The sequence below is a fragment of the Dunckerocampus dactyliophorus genome, chromosome 1 (assembly GCF_027744805.1).
Source record: "Dunckerocampus dactyliophorus isolate RoL2022-P2 chromosome 1, RoL_Ddac_1.1, whole genome shotgun sequence".
NCBI lineage: Eukaryota > Metazoa > Chordata > Actinopteri > Syngnathiformes > Syngnathidae > Dunckerocampus > Dunckerocampus dactyliophorus.
Window position 1 is genome coordinate 36882029 of NC_072819.1, and position 21023 is coordinate 36903051.

The 21023-nt window shown below is 41.2% G+C and overlaps 1 protein-coding gene across 1 annotated transcript in view; it reads left to right on the top strand.

Moving 5' to 3' along the window:
- Window positions 1–12851: 12851 nt before the first annotated feature.
- Window positions 12852–21023, top strand: part of pcbp4 (poly(rC) binding protein 4) — a 54305-nt gene continuing 46133 nt past the window's right edge. The window contains exon 1 of the mRNA XM_054778728.1: window positions 12852–13114. The gene's annotated coding sequence lies outside the window, so the exon portion shown is untranslated. The remainder of the gene's footprint in view (window positions 13115–21023) is intronic.

The following is a 21023-nucleotide window of genomic DNA, read 5'->3' on the forward strand; positions in this document are numbered from 1 at the left end:
TGACTAGAACAAATCTCTGCCTCATAATGGTAGATTACTTTAGACAACTCTTATCAGCTTAACTTAATAACAAATGAAAATAAACTTCTCTATATATACATGTCATGCTCTAGTTTGCTTTTGTGACAATAATACTTTAAAATAAGATGTCTCAAACAGCCGCAGTTCCTCACATGAAGAAGTGCTGGGCTGTGTACAGTATTGCTGTTATTCCATCCAGAAGAGCAGTGAAATGCGTCAGAGAAGCCTACTATTTACCTGTTAGGAGATTTGTTTATGTGCACTGTTTGTTTTCAGTCCCTTGTTATGTTGAGCTGATAAAAGAGCAGGAAGCTGAAATTCCTTTACAACTCATGTTTGCACTTGCCCATGGTCATCTGTTTCAGCCGCTCCGCACAAATACCATTTTCCAAAAAACACCATCATCACCTGTGCATGTTTACTCAGAATGTTTACTCATTCCCATGTTCCAGTAAGAAAAAAAACTAATTGCAGTAATCCCTCGTTCATTGCGTACATTTGTTGAAATATCACCCCTATAGTCACCTTTACATTCGTATTACCCAATATAGTAGATATAATCAGAGAATATAAGCCATTTAAGACATAAATAAAACGTCTGCTTGCGCGTGTTGCAGTGAATGTGTTCCGTGTGGAGGACAGGAAGTGACTTTGCGGGTTCAGAGTTTAGTTTTAGCTTGTCGTGGGTTACGGCTGCAACAGTAACCCGTCTTGTTATTATTGTGATTATGATGAATATTATTATGTTATTATTATTGTGGCTGTTATTATTATGATTAATATTGTTATTATAATGTTGTTATTATTGTGCCTGTTTAGATCATTTAAACCTGTTATAAAAGCTTGTTGTTCCGGCTGACACCTAGTGACCAATGTGGAAAAGTACATTAACAATTTGAATCTGTCTTCTTGATGGCTTATATTTATATTTTAGTTCATTTAGCCGCCGCACGGTGGTCTAGTGGTTAGCACGTTGGCCAACACAGTAACAGCTTGGAGATCGGGAAGACCTGGGTTCGATTCTCCCCTGGGCATTTCTGTGTGGAGTTTGCATGTTCTCCCCGTGTGCGCGTGGGTTTTCTCCGGGTACTCCGGCTTCCTCCCACATTCCAAAAACATGCAGGTGAGGTTAATTGACGACTCTAAATTGCCCATAGGTATGAATGTGAGTGTGAATGATTGTTTGTCTATATGTGCCCTGCGATTCGCTGGCGACCAGTCCAGGGTGTACGCCGCCTGTCGCCCGAAGTCAGCTGGGATAGGCTCCAGCATGCCCCCGCGACCCTAATGAGGAAGAAGCGGTATAGAAAATGGATGGATAGTTAATTTAGCCATTTTAATTTTTGAAAAAGCTTAATTTAGGCAAACATGCGTACAATTTGCTTAAATATGGATATTTTCGACTAATAATAGGTTGTATTCAACTCCAGAACAGCTTGATTTTATTAATTAATATATGTTTGAAAAACTGATAGAGTGAAGCCAAAAAATTTGACGACTGTAGTTGCCTAATATTGTGTCATATTGAAATTTAAACTGAACTGTGTGGTTTCATCTTCTAAAATTTACACATAGATTAGTCTTGTCTTTTTTTTTGCCAGGGCAAGTTAGCTGATTATGAGACATTATTTGAGACATTATGATTACTATGACACTATGAGACATTTTTCTTACATCGCTGTGCCCGAAGGCAATTACAAGGTATTAAATCGTCAGCAAACCCCAGGTACAGGGGTCTAGGCCAACTCTCCAGCTTTTAAAAGTTGTTGCTGTGCACAGGAATAATTATAACTTTTTACAGTCATCAAGAACTTATCAAAAAAGTGTGAATGTCTACTACACTACTTTTGAACTGCCCAGGAAAAAGGTTTATAGTAGGATTCAGAGAGGGCAGTGTAAAAATACAAGGATAGACCAGTCTGACTCCACAACTGCTCCACAACTGGAAGCACTAAGTGCTATTGTTGCAGGTCTTTGACCTCAAAATTCTTCTTAAAATTGTGTGCTGTTGCTGAGTCGAAAGCTGTCTCTTTTTCCTCGCATTGAAAATGCAGAGTCTCTCACAGGAGAGCATCAGCTGGCTTGCTGCCATTTGAGGTCTTGAAGAAGGAACTCCGTCCAGTTTCTTTTTTCAGTTCTTTTATACTGTTGTTTGGGTGGGGGCTCCGTAAACTATAACTAACTTAATTTGTTCTGTAGTTGTAAGCAATTACAACAAACTCCCAAATGTATTACAGCATTTCTGAAAACACCACGCATCTGAAAGCGTTTCCATTGTTACATGTAGATTGTTATTTTTACTCTTTTTATTATTTACCGTAAATTCCGGTGTATAAGCGTGCACGAGTCCTTGCGGACCAGTAAGCTCTTTATTTGACAGGAGCCAATCATGATCTATGACTAAACTCACAAGGAGCTTGTCAAACCATTGGAAATTGAAGGAGGTCATTACTCAATATAACAGTCTAACTCACGGTTTCATCATAAACACAGTAACTAACACTAACACTCAAGAGACGAGCCAAGAGGGCAGTCCCACCTAACATGACACATACTGTACAACATACAGTTGTGTGTTTATTTGCATGTGATTGATTTGCGAAACCCTAATCATAAAATTACATTTACTGTATACAGTAATTTATTTGATTCCTGGAGTTCCTACCTAGCTTGACAAGGGAATTGGTTATTACTATGAATGAATCAATGACCAGAGGCAGATCAGACTATTACAGGGTAAACATGTAGCTCTTAAGCAGACCTCATGCTAAGTAGAAGCCTGTGGAAAGGCTCCTAATGGCCCCTCAGTCTAGGGTAATAGTGTTGTTATCGGGAGCAAACAGGTCTAATGACTCTCAAACACATTAACAGGACATCAGCAAATTTAGAAACCATCAATGTCCACAGGCTGACCCCCAGCAAAGAGAATGAAACAAAGTATCTCTGTAGCTCCTGAATTTGGAACGCAACATCTTAGCAGCTGCCCATGATAGCATATGAACACGTCTGTCATGCAATTTGCCTCGGTATGCCAATAAACTGGGTACTGTAAATGAGTGTCTGCAATACAAGAGACAGGACTGTGAAGGGGCACGTAAACAAAGCAACCTATTTTGTTTTGATATGGTTTAAATGTCACTCGCTCATTTTATCACATGATGTTAGAGTAAATCAAATATCTGGTTGATACAACTAAATTTGACTCATTTATTGCAGCATTTATAGCAATAAATAGTGCTGGTGTCTGCCTTTGCACAACACACTTCCCAAATTGGATACAGAGCATCCAGTTAGTAATAGTTGTAGTAGTTAATACAGCACATACCCCCTGCTAGACTGTTTTGAGGGGCGGCAGTCAGTTACAGACCAATAGATGAACCTGTGAGGTCCAACACAATCTGTTCCCGAGCAGGGGTCGACCATCAATTCGTTGATATACAGTAGTTCCGCATAGATTAATCAATTACAGGGTCCAATTGTCATTGCCGTAAAGACAATTTCAATTGAATAGGCAATTTTTAAAGTCAGCCTGTGCATGTAATTGTACAGGCTGAAACTATGGAATGGAACTCCTCTGCAAGTCTAGATAATCATCACCTTACTGTGTTTTATGTCCTCTGCAGGCTGAGAGATTTGTTAACCAGCCAGGTCTCATGCAGGAATGTGCTCCAGTTTTGAACCTGATTCAGTACACACATACTGTACAGTTCTGTCTCAGTATGTCCACATGGACTTTGGGAGCTGGGTGATACTAATGAGAGAGAGCAGTAACACTCAACTTGGCATCAACAGTCCCGTGCAGATAAAACTATGAGTAAGAGGTCAAGGATCTTGGTCCACCTTGTTGCTGGGCTAGTCAAAGCTGTAAAGAGTGTGGACTGGGGTGGAATATGTCAAGGCCTTAGAAATCCCACCCACACTTGCATCCAGGTGATATGTGCTAGTAGTTAGTATCACTTAAAACTCCTTGTGACAGTCATAACTATGACAAGAGCTGCCCAAGAGGAAAATATATCAGTATTCAAGGACACCGAATGGCGGCACCCAAAGCTGCCTATTGTGTAGCTCAGCACATCCACCCACACGTTGCTCCAAGGCTGTCTCCTCGACTTTGCTTTAGCTCAGGGATGCTCTGTGATACAGTGGAGTTCTCAGAGCAGCTCCCATGCCAAAGCCCTGTTATCCAAATCCGTCTGCACAGTCTCATTTAATAGATAAGGGTCTAATCTAAGGGATGGGGAGGCAGGGGAGAGACCCACTAATACAAGGACTCTCTTGTCGCTTGTACACCATTCTCCACATTCCAGGAATGTGTTCAGGCATGTGCAGGCAAACAAACCGGCAGGATATTTTCACTTTGTGTCCTCGGGATCACAAACAATGATGGATGTAAACTGCATTACAGTACTGTATATCCATTTGTTTCATTTGTGTGTCATGTAAATTATAGCAGAACTGATGTAAAAGTATTGTGACGTATATTTTCACTACGAGTTCTTAAAGAGACTTATAATATCAGGGTTCCCACAGATTTCATATTTCAAGATTCCATTTTTTTTTACTTTCTTTAGACTTTTTCCAGACTCAGTAAATAGATGTGTATCATTAGAGCGGCAACAATTAACCAGGAAATTGATGATTAATCGATTATCCAATCAATCAACATCAGTCATTGAGCATGAACAGATGAAGCCTGTTCGAATGAGAAGCGAAACGTCTTCTAAGACAACCTGAACAGTCCAGTTGCGATCAATTCAATGCCCTGAGAAAACAATGACCACGATGAATGAGAATAGTCACAGAAATATGATTTTTGTGTTTTAGGCAAAAGAAGATATTTACACAAATCGATCAGCTTTGACTTTGGAAAACGGTGATCAACATCAAGGGAAAGGCTTCTTGAGATGTCATCTGTACTTCTGTGAAGAAGGTGTCGGACGTTTCGTTCCTCATCCGAAGAGCTTCGTCAGCGAACTAACAAGTGCTGGTAGCCTAGGCCTTAAATAACAATAAATAAAAATAACAAGGCTACCAGCACTTATTAGTTCGCTGACGAAGCTCTTCGGATGAGGAACGAAACGTCTGACACCTTCTTCACAGAAGTACAGATGACGTCTCAGAAAACCTTTCCCTCGTTGGACAACTCCTGTACGACTGAGAGCCTACACAGACGCAGTGATCAACATTTTTGCCTTTTTTCTAATATGTTGCGGACCAAACCACTGACTGTTTGTGTTTGCTTCATATTGATTGGTCAGTCTAGGGCAGGGGTTGGCAACCTTTAGCATCAAAAGAGCCATTTTGCCTCTTCTTCCAGTGAAGAAAAATGGCCTGGAGCCGCAAAGCATGACACAACTTATAAACTTTTAAAAGTTTTAATCTTTTTTAAATTAGACCTGCTACAACAACAGAATTCAACAAACAGAAGTGCAGGGTGCATGTGTAGGCCCACTTTGAAATCATTTAAACACTAGGGGTGCCATGAGACACTCAGTTCACAAGTTCACAAGAACCGACGGTACATGAGATTTGGTGTACGAGAATGAGACAAGATGAAATTTTAACATTACTTTTAAGAAAAGTACAATGAAAAAAATATATATGTATGAAAATATATTTTAAATATATATCTACTAATTTAATTTATACTACGTTACCTTGCATTGCTTCTCATGAGGCTACACGCTTCTGCACTCTGTGTGTATGCTAGCGGCCCCGCCTCCACCCACCGAGACAAAATGTATGTCTGACAAAAAGGCTCGCTCTGTTCATGCCGTTGTTCTATGGAACAAACACTGGAACCGATGCACAGAGTGAACTCTTCTCCTACCTGTTTGGAGGCAGGAGACTATGAAAACAGACACACATACACATGGCAATATTTAGGGACATAGTCATGGTTATGGATAGCTTACCCTGGAGGTTCCAAACTTTCAAGATGCCTTTTTTTGTGTCTCACTGAACACACTGGCCCCCCTACCCCTTCCCTTGCTCACCCAATCAGCAGGCAGACTGTAGTGTAGATGCATTCAGGGAGTGGCAGTGTGTTGAATATTTCAAATTCTTTTTGAAAATGCACATTTTCTCCATTTTTGTGTTAAAAAGAAATCACAGAGCTCGGCGTGGGAGCCGCAACAAGGAGGCTGAAGGGCGACTCCGGAGCCACGGGTTGCCGACTCCTGGTTTCTGGCCTAACCGATCACTCTATTAATCAAAACAAGATTAATCGACTCAGAAAATAATCGCTAGTTGCAGCCCCTAGTGGCATGGAAATAAATTGTGGAATTCATTGTTTTGTTTTCATTTTTCATAACATGTATGCCATTATGTCACCGTATAATTTCCAGGAGATTCTAGATAGGTAATGTAGCTCATACAAAAGGATGGAGGAGGCTAAGAGCAGCAGAGGGCTGGCCGTTCCTCTTGTCAAAATATTCCCAATGTGCTCTCACAATTAGCGTAGCTGTCATAGCAAGTGCCTCAGAAAAACAGATTGATTTCATTTTAAGCTATTCATAATGTTAGCTTTTAGAAAACAGAAAAGTGGCAACAGTCCTGGAAACATGAATATATTTCCATACTTGATTTTCTATTTTCCATACTTTTCCAGACCTGGAAATTAGTTAGGAAATTAGTTCAAACATGCTTTACCATACCATTAAGGAACATCATGTGTTTTCACTTGCACTATTCACGTCCAAAAAAAGAAGTAGGTAGAAGCAGAGAATATAATTCTATATCTTTGCTTTGACCTTATACTTGAGTCCCCTCTTTGGTCTCACTTTATTGTTATTTTTTTCAGTGTTCAATTTTGGAACGCATTTTCCACAGACTTTTCCAGATAAAAAAAACATTATCAGAAAACAAACAGTCTCTCGGCGATGACTGTATCTAATAAAATGATAACAGAACAAATCTGAACAGGAATTTCATTTTATCTTTCAGTGAGTAATACTTCTGTGCTCGATTCAGCACGGCGGTGTCAGGTTTAATATATAACCAGCCCTAATCCGCACAGTTGTTCAGTTGCTAATAGCAAAATGTTGTGCTTATGTGAGTTAACATCTAAGGTGAATGAATGTTACTGAAAGAGTGCACATGATCAAAGGGATGACTAATGATGTTTCTATAATTACACCAGGGGACGACAGAAACACACAACCGGGCGAGCAGGAAAAATGCAGTCTGCATAATCTCCTTCATTAAAACGTGTGTCTTACAAATGTGATATCGAGCTGCTGATTTGTGTCCCTTTATGAGACATTGCATATTTTAAGCTGTATTGCAGAAGCAAAATGTTTATCAAAAGCTACAGTAGAATTGTTGAACAATTTTGCTCACCATGCTAATGTATTTATGTGCACAAGCATTGTATTGTGCTCCAGCACAGATATTATTATGAGTTTGCCAAAATCGCAGCACTTTCAAGATCAGACGCTGTTTGAAGGTAGTCTACCCCAAACTCAGGCAAGGCCTTTCATTCTGGCCTGGGATAGGAAGTTATATCATTAGGCTGTGTTTGAGTTTCATGGGGGGTTTTTTTGGTTCAGAAAGCAAAAATCTGCTTCATGTTATTTTTGGGATTCTACATTTATCTATTTCTACGAATTTTTTTCTCTTTGTTTTGCACTTCCTTGAAATGAATGCCAACTCCTCCCACACTTTCCACCGTACTTGTCAGATTGAGTTGCTGCCCACAGGCGCTTTCCCACCACAACACAAGAAATCAGACACTTATAATGGTGGATGGCATGTCTCTGCACCTCTGGTGTAGTATGGTATCATTTAGACCCTTTGAAGGTGTAGCCTGAAGGGGCACCTTGTCTGACATCTGCAATGATCTCATCTGCCCTGGAAGTGGTCATCTTTGTGAAATGTTAAACATTTGCATTCTTTGTTGTTTTTTAAAACACCGATAAGACATGGAATGAATTCTTCTCACCGGTTAATAGTGTAAAGAAGTCTTTGGAACCCACGTACAGAAGAGCAGGAAGCACACTATTCTAAATGGAAGAACTAAAATACTGATCTTTATCCTGAAACCACATCGGTTTAAAAATTATTGTATTTTAAGGACTTTGTTTTTGCTGTACCTCTAGCAGAGGTCTGGGAGCTTGAGGGTTCTGCGCAGGATATTAGCTGTTCAAGGAGATGTCAGATGTTCCTGGTATCTGCTGGAGCCGTCCACCCACCTTGGGAGTGACTGCCCACTGTTGCTGAGATATATATACAAGTGTAAAGATTTGTATTGTATTTTTACTTATATTTAGCAAAATAAGGATAATTGGTGATATAGTGATACTGTATTTGTCTAATTTTTGTCAACTTTTTGTCAAATTTGTGATTTTGTCAACTTATGTATGGTTACACCACATGGGTTTCAAGTGTTGTACAGTTGTCCCTCACAATATCACGGTTCGATTATCGCTCCCTCCCTATAATCGCTGTTCATCCGCCTTTGTCCTCTGACTGCCACGCACACGTTTTGGCTACAGTAGCCTCCCCCTGACCGATGATCATCGCGAGCCTCGATAACTCACCACACCCTGCCAAGTGCTCGTCCTCCAAATGCCGCACCAAACTAAAGTTTTTTAACGCGCCATCCCGGCGAGACATTTTCGTGGCATGTTTTTCAGGGTGCAAAACATATATCACTTTCACAACAACAGGTAAGTCCCAAACGGCAGACATGATTCTTTTGGCTTTGTGAAGGGAAAGTGGAGGGGAGGCGGTCGCTATAGGCTGGACGCTGCAATGGAGGCGGATGTGATCGGCGTTACAAAGCAAGTCTCGACATATGCCGATGTCAATGTTTTTTCACTGAAATCGTCCAATACTGATTGCTGGCTCATCGATCGGCGCACCCCTAGTCGAAACATATTGAAATACAAGTCATATGTAGTCTTCTGGTCACTAGGGGGCAGTAATGACACTAAACATTGACACAATACCTAACTGGTCCTAACTGAAATAAATGCCTAACTGGAAAACTCCAAGCAAGTTCAGTTCAGTTAATTAAATACATAGTTAAGAAATGGAAGGATATGCCATTTTTCTAAATCTGTCTTTTTCTTGGCAAACACTGTGAGGGCCAGTGCCGTTCAAAAATCATGATAATAATACAGTATATATTGTCGTATATTGCTATTCACCCTGACTGCTCTTTGACCCCCAGCAAGCACCAGTATCATTACCCACTGGGCTATTTAACCACTTAGACAAAAAACAAACTCCACCACTATACATAGTTGCCAGGTTGCCGCAATACCGTTATTAATAACATAAGAGACCCACTTAAGCCTTTATCTTCAAATACATTGTCACTGATATGCTAGTAAGTTTGAGCATTAGTAACGGTCCCACTGGCACTGGTGCTGTATAGGGGGGAATAGTTAGGATAATTCCAATGACCCAAGAATAGAGATGTGGTGACAACAGCTGCCTGGGGGGCCCAATGTGATTTTTTTTCATGGGGCCCAGAATTCCTGGCACCGCCTCTGTCCTCCAGTGATCGCTGTTGCCCGTAAATTTGGCGCTCAGCCAAATATAACAAGCATAAATGGGACGGCTTGGTGATAAAGGCAAGGCGAGGTAAGTTAATTTGTACAGTGGACGCTAACGAATACATTTTACCCATAAGCAATAATGTTAAAATGGAGCCAAAGAACGTTGCAACTGCCAGCATTTGATAAATAAGGTGAGAAACACTATTGAGTTCATCACTTTTATGCATGTAAAACTATAATTGAAAAACTATGAAAATGTGTTTTGTGTTAACATTTTTCAGAGTCAACCGCTGATAACATCATAGACTGGCGATGCAGGTGACTTCCTGTTTCCATGTAGTAGCAAGCTAATAGGATGCGCATATGGACATTTTGTGATTAAAAATGCATTGAGAACACGGTTGGACTTACACAGTAACAACACAACAAGACGTGCGCCCTATTGTACACAAACTGGAGAATGTGCGCTAACCAAGGCAAAATGATGGGGTAAATTTTAGATGTTAACCAAAAAAAATAGCGAACTGGGGTTCCACTGTACAGCACATTTTATGTACAAGACAGTTCAAAGTGCTTTACATAAAATATTAAAATCATCAGCAGAAAGTTAAAAAAAACACATTATAATAAAACATGAAAAGTCAAAACAAGGCAAAATAGAATTAGATAAAATGATGAATAAAATGCTCAAATAATTTATAATGTAACAGCATGCAGTATATTTGAGCATTTTATTAATCATTTTATTTAATTACTCAAATATAATGTAACAGTGATTAGTATGTTGGCTAGGGGTTAGCATGTTGGCCACACAGTCAGGAGATGGGGAAGATCTGGGTTTGGCATCTCTGTGTGGAGCTTGCATGTTCTCCCTGTGCACGCATGGGAATTTTAGGTTAATTGGACACCCTAAATTGTCCATAGGTATGAATGTGAGTGTGAGTGGTTGTTTGTCTATACAGTATCTGCCCTGTGATTGTCTGGGTGTACCCTGCGTCTCTCCCAAAGTCAGCTGGGATAGGCTCCAGCATACCCCTAGTGAGGACAAGCGGTATAGAAAATGGATGGATGGATGGATGGGTAATGTAACAGATAAAAGAAATACCGAATACAGTATAAAGGGTTCAGACAACTCCAAACCTCCACACTTCATCTGGAGCAGTTCAGAATCAATATTTATCTAAAAACATGACAAACAGATGGCAATTTCTCCACCTCTGTCAGCCATTGGGGGTGTAACAGTTTTACTCTAATCAACCAATCAGAGGATGAAAAAATGCTGACGTAATCTGATTGGTTAAAAAAGCACTCCTGATTCTGAAACTGATTACATCAACATGGCAACACAAAGAAGCTGAAATCTAATTAAAAAAAACAACTTACACATAAAGTACTACTACGAGTAAGCAGCGCAGCCAACAGACACGCTTCAAAATGAAGATAATAGACTGTTGGGGATAAATTAATACAATTTCATTTAGCAAATACTAGATTATAAATTGTAAATGCAGGGTCAGTGCTTGTGATAGTGATAGTGTGACAGCAGAGAGAGAAGGCATTCCCGGCCTTGACTGCACACCACTGGCCCAGACCTAACATGGATGTTTTAGGACTGGGGGAGAAAGCTGGAGTACCTGGAGAAAACCCACGCAAGCCACATGCTAACTCCACACGACTGAACTGTGCTAAACATGAACCACCGTGTTGTGCCGTGCAAAAAAAGATGCAGAGGGCTGAAAGGAAATACCATGGAATGAAATGAAATGGTAGCTGATCGTCAGCTAATTCACCCCCCCCCCACCCCCACCCCGTTGAGTCTAAACAAATCAGAAAAACACCCATACAGCAATGTAAACATAATCCGTGTTCTGTAAACTATTTATTTAATTCTAAATCTCTTTATTAGTATTCCATGTCCACTCTGGACAAATGTCTCCTTCACCTCCATTGTTCAAATTGATGTATTTGCATGAAAGGGAGGCCATATATCTTCAAAGGATTATGGAAATGTGCTTTTAATATATACCAGCAGACTACACTGAATACAAATCTTTGGCAAACATTGCATAGGAAATCTTTGTGCTTGTGTCAGTGAATGTATTTAATGTGAGTCTTGCATTCAAAAAAAACAAAAACAAAGCACCCACCACGTCTTATTGTGAAATTCTCATGTACATGTAAAAGCTATTTAAAGTTCTTTAAATTGTATGACTGTTGGCCTTCCCTTGTAGATCTTCCATCAGTGTTTGTCAGGCTCAAGTGAGGAGAAACCAGGTGATTCAGTTCTACATACAGAGAAGTTCAACCTTGTTTGTGCGTGACAGTTTCAGAGAGTCGAAGAGAGACATCCCAGAGATCAGTGACAATAGTCTTTGCCCTGGTGTCGTCTGTCATTTTTTCATTTTTTCATTTTTGTCATTTAGTACGAGACATTTGTAAAGCTCCAGTGCTCCCATACAAGCAGGGATGACATGCAATGTGTTTGCCAAAATTACAGGGAGGGGTTGTAGTCGGATTTCGCTGCAAGCAATGCTTTTGTAATTTGATCTGATTTCCTTTTTAGAATTTATGACATAACCAGAACAATAAATACACGCAGGCCTCATTTGTAACATCTAAACACCAATTCCACCATTTGTTTATGTCTCTTCATGCGTATACAATTAAGTTTTCTGGCACTTTCCAACAATTCACCACACTTTCTGAAAAAAGGATCATTGTTAGCTGACAGGACCTTGACCCATACGCCCCCCAGTGGTGGTTATATTTATTTTGTCGTTGGAAAATGCTATGAAAGCACACAGCGTCCCCTGCTGACTCTAAATAGCATGTCACAAATTGGGAACCATGCAGAACAAATATCTATTTATCGGTTTGAACAAACCCTTCCCCTCCCTATTCCATCCATGGATGATGTTTTGCAATGAGCAGTTGCAATACTCGCAGAATCCACTAGATGACACCCTTCCACTGCGTCTACATTCGTCAAAACTTCAAAGGAACATGTGCGCTGCTGCTTTTTTTTTTTTTTTTAATCATTCTGTGAATTATATATTTACCTGTTATATTTCCTCTGGCCTACTATTTGATATCCAGTATGTTTATCTCATGTTAGTGTTTGCCCAGGGGAATAAAATGTGACACAATCTCAAAGGATCTTGGAGTTATTATAAACGTTAAAGCGGATCAATTAAAAAAAGCATGATCATACTAAGCAGGTGTGGTAAATGTCATCATTTTTGTTGCTGTGCTGAGCGAAGGTGCGTCCCGCGGTGATGCGTCGCTCCAGCAGAGGTCCTGTAGGGACAGGAGGAACAGTGTGCAGGCCAGTGTGCACACAGGGGCCCCCCCTCAGCAGCGGACCGCCTGCCTCAGTCTCTCTCCATCACTGTGAGCGGGCTGGTCGCTTCCCTCTTGCCTCTGTGCACGCCTCTACTCTCCGACCCTCCACAGTCTGCGGACACACCAGGGAGAGAACCGGCGCTGCAGCTCCGTGGTCGTGGACTCTAATGTGGATACGAACCCCGAAGAGGTCCGATCAATGGGGATACTTTAACTGGAGCCTTCGGCCAATTACATGAAAAAAGGTAAAAGGAGATGACACGTTTGTGTGTTGTCCAACTTCATCTGCACGGCTACCTTATGTGGTGCATTTATAGTCATGGTTTCATATCGTGTTGCTGTATTTCTGCATGGACACGCACACAAGGATGAAGCAATATTCTGTATCCTTGCAAACGCGGGGCTGAATTTCTGAAGCCGTAAACTGGCTGAGCTGCTAAACCCACCCCAGAAACAGAGTCTCTTGGTGAGTGGTGCCGGGGGGACAATCGGTGTCTTGTGTGAGGACAATTTTATGAAAGCGGACCAGCCGGTTCTGAACAGAAAGATCTTTCTGCACAATGCTGCTCGTGTGGGCGCTTGCTTGGTGCTGAGGCAGCGACTTTGTGTGACAGCATCATTATTCATCAAGATGCCCAATTGCATTAGTCCTATATGTGGATGGGAAAACTGTCCAGATGAGAGGGCGGCAAAGAAAAGTCACTTGAAATGGCAATGCTGAAGTAGGACTGCTCTGCAGCACACCGGGGGTGGGGGTTGTAATATTTTGATCACCCTAGTTAGCAACATAGAATGTACAAAATAATAGAAACAGATGATGCAGTGCAGCTCTACTCAACTGAAACTACAGTCACAATAATGCATCTTGATATATTGTTATTTAAATAGCTGGATATTAGTATCTGTATTAGTATCTGTAATGTCAGACACAGCTCTTGAACTGGATATCATTAGATTGTGCAGGTGTACCTAATGAAGTGTCCAATCAGTGTCTATTATAGTATTGGGATCTTTTTGGAATGTATTTACACAATTAAGTTGTGCCGTTGTGTGGAAGGTATTTGTAATTGTATGTTTGTGGGTAATCCTACATATTATGTATACTGTAGGTTAACCCTTTAACGCCTCAATTTAGAGTTACGTTAATAGATTTTAGAGTCATTGTAATCAATGAAAAACATTCAAACTTTGTTTTGATGCCCAAAAATATGGGGCAAAATTCTGTATATGTTTTAGAGGCAAGGTAGAGCATTGGTTGCAAAAATAGATTTGATGTACTGACTGCATTCTTATTTTTCTCAGTGATATTTGAGATTGAATAGAAGTGCAAAAAAAATTTTTTTTAATTAAGCACACACTCTGACACACATGCTCAATCTGTAAAATAGAATCAATAAAACATCTGGTAGTGGACCAGTTGATTGATTCAGAGAATCATGGTCCTCTCAGCCTAGAGATGCTCATGAATCTTGCAAAGGCCCCTCCAGCCTCCAGTGAGTGCACTCAAACAAAAGTGGAAAGAAGTAGGACACAACTGAAGAATTGCGCATCACTTAGGGTGGGACTGTAAGCATTTTATGGCCTAAATATTTTGGTGGGAATGCTTTAGCTTAGCAAAGGTTCTTTTGCGCCACAGACAGAGATCAGTGAGGTCTAAAGATGAGTTATGGAGAGGGTCATTGGTTGAGGTTACAGTAAATACATATATATGTATGCCTGAATGGGGAATAAAAGACAAAATGTGTTGGCTGACTTTGCAGGCACACACACACAAACACACACACACACACACACACACCGTAAAGATGTAGTTCAGGGCCACAAAGACAGACCCACATGTGATGCAGACCCTGTCCAAATGCAATTCCGTAATGTACTATGTGAGAGGGAGATCTAATAAGAACTGGAAGAGCATCTTCAATAATGAAACCCCACCTGCATCTGTGCTGCAGAGTGAGGGTTGGGGCTGAGAGGCTTCATAAATAACACAAGCCAGACCTGACACGTGCTGCTCCAACGTCTGGGAGCTGCCAATAATTTCTCTCATCTTCTAAAACACTGTTCTGGCAGGCCAAGGAGGTAGAAGGGGCACCCTGCTTGGATATAGTTTTGCAGTCATCAAATAAATGCAGCCCGGTGCTCTAGCTCTACTCCATTAAACAGTTCTGCAGAGAGAAATCACCCTCCGTTGACAAAGAAAGTACAAGCAAAGCTCTCCTGCATGATTTAGGCATTTAACAACGCCGGGGAGCAAAACTGTTTATACTGCTAAATACATCGACTGTAGCTTCATTCATACTATTGATTTCTTAAGTCAAAACCAATAGCTAATGATTGTTAAATTGATGGAGACATATACTGTAAATGGAACACCCTGCATTTGACAGTATGAAGTATCATAGAAAGGATTTAATATAGATGTTGTCACAGGAGCTTTGTTATGATGTAAATGAATTTTCCCTACAGTCTGCAAGATAAATCCTGTGTAGCAATTAACCTGCCCTGGAGCAATTAACCTGTGTGTGTTGCTAACTAATAATGGCTGACTCTTGGGGCCCAGCTCTTGACACTCCCTTGCTTTGTCGATTGAAAAAGATTTTTGCGCTGCATTCCTTATCTTTGTGTTGTAGAATGAAATGGGCTCTGTTGTACAAGAAGGGCGTGCACAGAATCCAGTCACATGAACGCCAGTTTGTCATCTCGCAGCCTCTGTGCTTGCGAACAGTGCAGATCATTTTGTGACGTTGCTTGTTGTTGAGCAGTGAAGGGACTCTTTATTTGAAACGCATCGTGACCCTCGCCGCTGTTCTTAAGCCTGACCCAGTGGCTGACAGCACCGCGGGCCATCCTCACTATGAAAAGATAGCACTGTTTTAAGAGCTGCTGTTTTGACCCAGCGGGCCGCATGACACTCCTTGCTGTGCGTTACTGTGTCTCATGAGCAGGATTTCTTTCCCTCAAAGAGTTGCTTTTATGCAGTCCTTACTGTACACACAGTGGAAAAAAGCACAAAAATAATGCCTTCCTGACTGTTATCCCTCATTGTCTGCATTACACAGCTTTCTTTCAACTAGACATCTGCATCAGTGGGTCTTTGTGTATGGGACCAATGAGGGTAGAAGCTTTTTATCACCCCCTTCAGCTGCTGAGTGCCTGAAATATTTAACAGGGACCGCACTATTTTTGGGTTTGTGCTCAGTTTGTTTTGGAGCTTATGTAACGCCAAAGTGCATTGTACTGTTGGAGTCCAGACGATACACCAACAACCTGAGATGCTATAAAGGCTAGAATCATGTGACCATGTACAAAGAGTGTCTTCACCTGTGATTTATGGTGCAGTCTGAGCTAGGGCTTTGCGCACCATTTGAGCGTGGATGAATTTAATTGCCATTTTTATATAACATCTTGTAGTTGGAGGAAGCGGGACCAGAGTCTCAGGTTACCTCCTTCTGTGACATATTGATCCACTCCTCGCTCCCACCTTCCAGCCATCTCCGTTTCTCTGTCTATTGCTCTCAATTTGCTTCCATTCTCCCCGCACCGACCTCCTCCCATCTCCTCTCTCCTCCTGTGCCCCGTGAGGTGTCAGATTCTCTGACTCATGTTCTGCCGTGGAGGATGGGAGGAAAGTTGGGATGAAAGCAAGCCAGAGCGAGGGAAGTCATTTTGCAGATACAGTGTGACCTTCATCCAGTGAGAGCGATGGGATAAAAGCTGAAGTTAATATGCTGCCAAAGTGTATTCTCCACCATGCCAAAAACCATTCAGAATGATATATAGTCCTAATAGAAGCTTTCTAATAATAAGAAGCACGCCATTATAAGTCAAGGCAAAGCCAAACGAGCAGAAAATTCCAATTCAGAATTAAGAGGGATAAACACTCTCTGCATAATCTGGCCAAAAGAGCAGTGCCATCCGAAACCAGATGTTCATACGTCTATAATAAGAAACTCATTTTGCAGATTAATTTGCTACTGAGATTAGGGAAAGATACATGACATTTTTGACTAGAGTCACATGCTAACAAGAGCCAGCATAAATAAGGCTCAGCCAGCGCCACTGTGGCTCAGGAACCACTCGGGGGATAACAACTTACATCGCAGAATAACCCGTAAGGTTTATTACCTGCACGTTTGTGTCATTTCACCCCGGCAGGCAGACTGTGATTGAAGTGAGGAATCAAGGCATGCATCAACCGTTGATGGTTTTATGCAGAATGGCCACTCAAGGATATGCCGTACCATCAAAACACCGACAGACACGGAAAATGATGGCTGAAGATATACTGCCGTATAGCGTGACCATTACAGTGCTCTTCATTAGCCATATTGGATCCACTCGTAATTATGCAGATTCTGCCACAGCAGAGGTTTGGCCCGTGTGGTAGACAGCCTGTCGTGACTACGAGGTGTGATGACAGAAAGGAAGTATTGATCTGACCCACTTTGAGATATGGCAGCCTTTGCAAATGTAGTAATTTACACAATCCGTGGCTCCCGAGCTGTCAACAAGCTGCTAAAAAAAGGAACGACAGTTGCAACAGCGGTGAGAAATCTTTTCTTGTCTAGATAAGAGAGTTGAGGTGTTGAGGGTGATACTTAGGAGCCTTATCTAACTTGACAGTGTTCTATATTTATAAGCTCAGGCACGTTTTTACTGTAGGGGATGTGTTCAAGTGCCTATTTAGCATACGTTCACTCCATTGGAAAGAATATTGTGGCTTTATTTAGTCCAAAAAGGTAAACATTGTGTAAAATCAGCAATTGGCATTCGCTTCATCTTAAGGTAACACCATCAGACTACAAGTAATTGTAATGGCGCACTTGCTTAAAAAAGGAGAGTAATAGGACAGCTTGTGTTAAGTCATAGCATCAGCGCTAATGTTCACATAAAAAAAGTTTGCTGCAAGATAAAATGCTCAGACAATGTTTATTTCAATGCAGTTCCTTTAGTCATTCATTCATTCATTCGATACAACAATATTTGGCTGACCATTTGTGCAGAGATGATAAGCTAGCATTCAACATCATTGTTGTTGTAGTGTTATGTCCTACTGCTAATTAGGGCTGCAGCGATTAGTAGGCATAATTATAAAAACTTGTCGACGGAGATTTGTTATTGTCGACGCGTCACTTAATAACATTTTAATTGATAGACTGCGGGAAGACATTTGAAGACAAGAAGCAGAAAAAAACATAGCGAGTCAGGAGCGAGAAGTTACCAGAGCCAAGAAGTACTGTAGACCCTCCATCCACCCTGCCGCTTATCCTCGTTAGGGTAGCTGGGGTATGCTGGAGCCTATCCCAGCTGACTTTGGGCAAGAGGCGGGGTACACCCTGGACTGGTCGCCAGCCAATCGCAGGGCAAGCAACCATTCACGCTCACATTCACACCTATGGACAATTTAGAGTCACCTATTAACTTAACATGCATGTTTTTGGAATGTGGGAGGAGACTGGTTTACCCGGAGAAAACCCACGCAGACACGGGGAGAACATGCAAACCCAAACCCAAACACTGAAAATAAGCAAGCGAGGTCGGTGACATGCAAACTTTGCAAAGCCGTTTTTTCACTTCATATTTGCTCCCAAATGCTGATACTCTGTGGGAATGCATAAAGGTAAAGTATGATGACGTTATTGAGTGCTAATGTGTATATTTGTTGTGTGCACAGCTTCAAGTTAATTCATGCTAGCACACTGCCTGTTAACACACATCATGCAGCGGCGCTATAATCTTCACTCTGAAAAACAAACTCCAAGCTTATAGTGGTGGATGGTGGGTCTGTATTCACTTTGTGCTTTTAATTTGATGTTGTTCCTGTCTTAGTTTTACACAATACATACTAAATGAGATAAATGACATCGCAAATAAATAAATAAATAAATAAATAAACTACATTCTGGATTCAGCAAAATGCGTTTGGTGCACAATGTGGTGTTACACTTCGGGAATCGCGGCATCTGAAATGTAAGTTCCACCGTTTTGTGTTATTTATTTAATCGTCTTTTGACAAACTCTTTCATGTCACAAAATGTCGTTGTGCCAACGGGCTGAAATTGGCAGATCATGTTTTATACACAACAAACAAAAAGAAAATATTCAACACTGTTTTCCCTGGTTATTTAATATGTTTGCAGTATATTTTCACGTGGCTATGGCTTCAAGTCACTGTAGTCTGTACGTCACGCCCCTCGAAGTAACTGCACCGTCGCTGGAATCACCCTGGTGCATGTTTGGTGCATGTTGCAGGGTCAAGTTAGTACTAATGCTTACAAACGGTGCACCAACATAACTCATGTGTGCCATTCATGTACTTACAAAGAATCCTACAAAAATGTAGAAATACATTCCCTGTTTTTGCTACAGGTAATATTACCAGAAGTGTGTTTCAAACAGTGTGGAGCGTGCAGTCACAGGGTCTCAGGAGGGCCTTGTGGCTGACAAGAGGCATACTGTGACATAGCTATGCTTCAACTCTAAATGAAGCCAAGGTCTGATAGGGGAGGACAGTCCCCTGTGCGCCAAGGACTGACCCCTCCCATTATATGTGACAGAGCTGAGACAGACGCACCCAGAGATGAAACACTGCTCTTTCATTTCAAGCGTCTCCTGTTTCTCTGCTCAAACCTTATACTCTCAGCTCATTGAACAGATTGTGGAAGGGTGTTTGGTGCTTTTTTTGTCTTTTGAGATTTGACATATAATCCCGACACAGGATGAATGTTTTGCTGTATGTACAGTATATAGAATTTAACTGAGACACCAGAGTGATTTGAAATCAAACAGATATAAATGATCATTTGCCAAAGTGCGGAGGATGCGCTTGCATGCACAGCTCATTTAACACCACCAGGATGAATCCTGGAATGGCTTCGCCAACACATAGTTACAGCTTACACAAACATGCAGCCCCTCTTTGAATACTTTCATCAAAAATGGAAACATGCTCATTTAATCAAGAAGCACCTGCATGAAGTCAAGGCTGCCAGCATTTCAGATAACACAGCTACAGTATTAGCTTGTGTATGTAGCGCCTCTGCACATTCTCCAAGGTATATGTAGGACTTGCAAATGTCAGTCAAGTTTGTTTACGTGTGTGTACCTTTGTGCACCGGGTATGTGTGCGTGCACATTTGCACCCGGAGGATCTCATTTAAATTTGAGCAAGACAACAGTGACTGACTGTCCGCCAGTGAAGAGGAGCATAAAGTAGTAATGGAGTACTCATTTCCTTTCCTTCTTTTTTTTCGTGTTGTTTACGCTTTTTTGTCTTCATCGCTGTCGTGGTCTCAGGGGAAGATGCTCTCATTGTGTCATTTTACGTATGCAAACACAGTTTTAGGCTGCAACAACAGAAAAGTTTTTTCTACACAGTTGCATGTTTGCAAGGAAACTTTGTCAAGAAGATCAGCAGAACATCTGTGAAGTTTGAATGCCGGGCCACTATTTAGCACTATTTAGCAGCGTATACATCCATCCATTTTCTATGCTGCTTATCCTCACTAGGGTTGCGGGGGTATGCTTGGAGCCTGTCCCAGCTGACTTCGGGCGAGAGGTAGGGTACACCCTGGACTGGTTTCCAGTCAATCGTAGGGCACATATAGACAAACAACCATTACCACACTTACATTCATACCTATGGACAATTTAGGGTAGCTAACAGTGTCATTTATTTATAAATGTGCCAAAAACTGGAGAAAAGGGCATGGAATCAGATATTCTCAGATTTAAATTAGGCTTTGATAAAATCTAGCTTAAAATCAGCCAATGTGATGTTAGCGGACATATTGGCTATTCCCTGACACTGTGATCGGTTAATTAACCCTATAGCGACCACTCTGAGATGCATAAACCATCAAGTGTATAAAAGATGGCAGTTTTGTGGGCCTCTAAGTAGCCTTCAGTGGGCCAAAGCTTGTATGATGAATACAGCATTTTCAACGTCCTTTTTTTAATGTTTGTTTTGTTCTGCGTTGTCACCAGATGTTGTCACTTGTATTTCTCGAGCAGCATGTGCTACTCGTTTACCTGTATTTCGAGTGTGTGTGTATATGAGTTGTTACAATAATTGTAAATCCAGTTATATTGGATATGGGTTACTTCAAAATAGATGTAAATTGACACAAAAAACCTGATGTAGGCACTAAATTG